The sequence below is a fragment of the Montipora foliosa genome, chromosome 5 (assembly GCF_036669935.1).
Source record: "Montipora foliosa isolate CH-2021 chromosome 5, ASM3666993v2, whole genome shotgun sequence".
Taxonomy (NCBI): domain Eukaryota; kingdom Metazoa; phylum Cnidaria; class Anthozoa; order Scleractinia; family Acroporidae; genus Montipora; species Montipora foliosa.
Window position 1 is genome coordinate 21,225,900 of NC_090873.1, and position 4,253 is coordinate 21,230,152.

Sequence of the window (4,253 nt, forward strand, 5' to 3'; positions counted from 1 at the left end):
TACGTCCTATGAACTTGACAATGCACAAGAATCTTATCATGACAGTGAAGAGGAAAGTGCTGATGACGTGGAGGTTACTATGGTTACAACTAGTGAATCTGAACGATATCGTCCACTCAGAAATCTTGATGAACAAGATTATCAGCTTATTATGTCCCCCCACGGTTGGCTTGATGGTGCAATTATCCACAGTGCACAGGTACTTTTGCAGAAAATTAACCCTTTGATTGAAGGTTTTCAGAGTTCTACATTAGGTCCAGTGCGAAATTTTAATGTAGTTTCTGGTGAATTTGTACAGTTATTGCATACAGGACACAATCACTGGGTTTGTGTTAGTTCAATAGGATGCCTTCCTGGAACAGTCAGACTGTTTGACAGTCTATATCATGACATCGTCTCACAAGAAGTTGAAGATCAGGTCAAAGACTTAGTATTAGCAGATAGCTTCCAGAAACTCGAGTATGCACCCTGCCAACAGCAAAGAAATGCAAGTGACTGTGGGGTTTTTGCTATTGCTTTTGCGACAAGTCTTGTATTTGGATCCAATCCACAAAACCTGAATTTTGACATTACAAAAATGCGACCACATTTAGTGGCCTGTCTTCAAGCTGGTCTGATGTCTCAGTTTCCATCGTTTTAAATTTTAGTGACTTAGAACAACCGTTGCAATAATTGCAGCATTAAATTTTTTTTAGCTACCTGGACAGCTATCTCACATTGTAAACTAAATAGTTTTTGAGACACACAAAAAAGCTTCAGGTGTTATTGCTATTCATTTACAAAATAAACTGTTTCAACCAATTGGCCAACAGTAAGGTTTGACAAATTAAAATACTTCCCTTTCATTGCTTTACAAATCGTAATGCCCTTAACCCTTCACTCCCAAGATCTGAAATTCAATTCTCCTAACTGATGACCATACAAATCTTTGTTCACTGTTCTTGAGAATTTGGTGTAACATAAAGACACTTTCTCATAGTTGATAATTTTCCAAATTCTCACCACCTGTCTCCTTGACAGAGTAGTAAAATCGTTAGGAGAATTTATTTGCTAGTCATTCCTGGGAGTGAAAGGTGTAAGTAATAATTTTCTAACGTAGGCGCATGATAAAGAACTTCAACCTAATGGCTTAAAAAACTGCAGCCATTAAGGGATATAAATCTAGTGGTAAACATCTAAGTACCTTTCCTTTTTGTACAGTTATTAATGATCAATGATGAGGATATCTTTACAAGTAAACAAACTGTCTAACTGGTCATCTCTCATTTGTCTTTTTTCCCTTTTCGAAATATAATTAATTAAAACTGGCTGTTTTTGGTTTTACAAGTTGTATTTTCAAATAATTGAACTGGGAATGACATGACAGGATGAACCTCTCATTGTTATAATTAATAAATATCAACTCCTTGGGTTTAACATATAAAATAGCTTTACAACGACTCCCGGTCAATTTGTATGTTCAAATAAATCAACTGGGAATTACATGACAGGAGAAACCTCTCATTGTTATAATGAATAAATTTCTTTCAATTTCTTGGGTTTAACATAAAATTAGCTTTACAAAAGCACATTGTTACCTTTGTGGAGGGGGCGGGGGCACTCAACATATCTTTAGCTGGGGAGGTACGGCTTAGTCACTCATCTCCCAATTTTTCATAACCAGCTTGAGTCATAATACCCTGTCTCAGACAAGAATGAACATCAAAGAATATGGACATCTAAAATATCCTCTAAACGCAGGAGTTGCTTGTGGGTCAACTGTCTGGTGGTGTTTCAAAACTAATTTTCATTCTTTAATCTCCTCATTGAACCTCTTAGAATCCCATTTAATTTCAGGCGAAATCCATATTTGAGACAAAAAATCCCTAAAAACCATATTCAAATTGGCCACACAACCCCATAAGGGACTTCCCCCAGGTGGTGGTACACACATTTACAACATTTTAAAATTAAACCAACAAATTTCGAAGCAGCATGGTTTACATAAGTACAATGGAATCCCAGTTTTGTAAATCCTCTATTTTTTAAAGCTTCTGATAACTTGGACTCGGAGTCACTTCCTCTCTTAAACTATTTTTAACCATTGATTTGAACTCTCTGATTTCACAAACCAATTTACACTAGCCTTAGAGGTTAACAAAATTGGGATTCCATTGTATTTTGCACAGATTAATCTAATCAAATGGGACAATGGGGCCACATAGATTGACAAGTCCAGAGCAAACTCTGAGTATGTGGTCGATCATAGGTACCTGGATTTCAGGATTTCCAGTTGGATTACAGGTTAAAAAATCTACTGACAAGGTATTCTCAAGAATAGTGTATTTCCTGCGTAAAAGTCCTATAACTCGTTCAACGTGGATCCTAACATGTGCGATCCCCCTTGTTGTTTCAACGTCAACAGGGTCCAGTTGTTCTTTTCCTTTAGTGAATGCTGGAATTATGAGTTTTGCTTGTTTAAGGGCAACACCATCGTGAACAGTGAATCCCCCCCTGTCTGCCATAACTAGATCCCCAGGAAGCAAGTTGTTGAGCAGCCCACAATTTTCCGTGAGATACTTGTCTGAGGTGCATCCCCCCCAGGCTTCTGAGACAAAGGAGATGCAGCCTTGAGGGGTTATGCCGATGAGGACCTTGACTGTGTTGTGGTGTTTGTACGAGGTACGAGCTGAACGTTTGTGCTCTAGCCAGGAGGTTTGTCGGTTTTACACAACAAAACAGTCAATAATGACGGTTGTCTTATTTCCAAACGAAAACTTAAAACACTGGGGCATGGTCTTCCAAAGTTCTTCCCTCTCTGGCCACCTGATCAGTGGGGACAACCGCACATCCATGATGACCAGCCAGTGTGCAAATGTCCTTGATACTGTGGACATAGAGACTCCAAATCGGTAGGCCAAGTCTTGGTGTGGAACATTGAGTCTCAATTTCACCAGTACCATAACCATCTCTTGAAATAAAAAAAGGGATTGTGTTCTTCGTTTGACATGGGGTGAAACATGATTAAAAGTGGCTTCCAGTACTTCAAATGTTGGCAAACCAGTGTAGAAAGACACTTTCCCGTTATCCTCTTTGAAATAATTTTTGTCAAAAGGCTTGCTAGTCACTGACTCAGCAAACAAGTAATCAAACTCTTCTGTTTGAGTTGAGGCATCACTTCGTGGGCAGTCCTTGATGGAAAGAGATTCCACGGAGCGATATAAATAATCGAACGCCTCTGTTTGAGTAGAGCATGTGCTGTGTGTTGCTTGCTCGTTGGGATCTGATTCTTGCTGGTCTGTAGGTTGCAAGTCTAAGTTCTCCACTTGGACTTGTTCTGAACTGGTACTTGCACTTTCGATCTCAGCAGCAAAATCAGCAAGGGGAACTCCATGCTCATTTAATTTCTGCTGCTTCAGTGAACGTTCTTGTTCCTGTTGTTCCGTGTGACGTTTTTGCCTTTCCTTTGACCTCTCCGCTCAAGCCTCTCGCGATTGCGCTTGATGTTGTTCACTTTGCGTCGCTGTTTTGTCATGGCCTAAATTGAGAGTGGGAACCCAGTCAATATTGTAACCATCCCACAAAGGAGCTACAGTTCCAGAATGGAAATGTTGGTTGCAAACTGTTCAAGATTTTATCCGTAAGATCAGCACGGCTTATTGCAGAGATCCACAATCGCCGTCGCTCGATACTCAATTCCTCAACTTCTCGGCCTTGATTTGTAATAATAGCTGGAACTCGATACAATCGGACTCCCTTACCTCGACCAGTCTTTCTAGAACAGCCAACGATCAGGCACATAGGCATTTTGAGGCAGCGGAATTAGAGAAAATGGCATTTAGGTTCACGAGTTGGTGACTACGTGGTCAACACACTGGCCGCCTTATTGGTTTTGGAACCCCAACATGGCGGATGAAAATGGCAAATTGTACCGGAAGTCACGTGACTGCAAGCCAAGAATTCTTTGGATGAGCGGCAAATCAAAGAATGTGGAGGGGGCGAGCAGAGTCTACTTTCCTCTTCCCAACTTATCTAGGAAGATCGAAAGAGACTCTGCTCGCAGGGTATATTCCTTACCACCTCCTGCAAGTTAAGTGCACAACGGGCATTTTAATAGTTGGTTCTAATGTTTCCCTAATAGTCAATTTTGGGCTCAATTTTTGAAATATCTCTTTAACTTAGCATGATGTAATCTCAACAATTGTCACCCAAGCAAAACTTCAAGAAGTTTTTAAGCAGTTTTCCAAAAAATCCTTTTTTTCAAGGGCTTTTCA

General features: G+C 40.0%; 1 pseudogene; it reads left to right on the top strand.

The window, feature by feature from the left end:
• Positions 1-640, top strand: part of LOC138002417 (uncharacterized) — a 2,767-nt pseudogene extending 2,127 nt beyond the window's left edge.
• Positions 641-4,253: the final 3,613 nt, after the last annotated feature.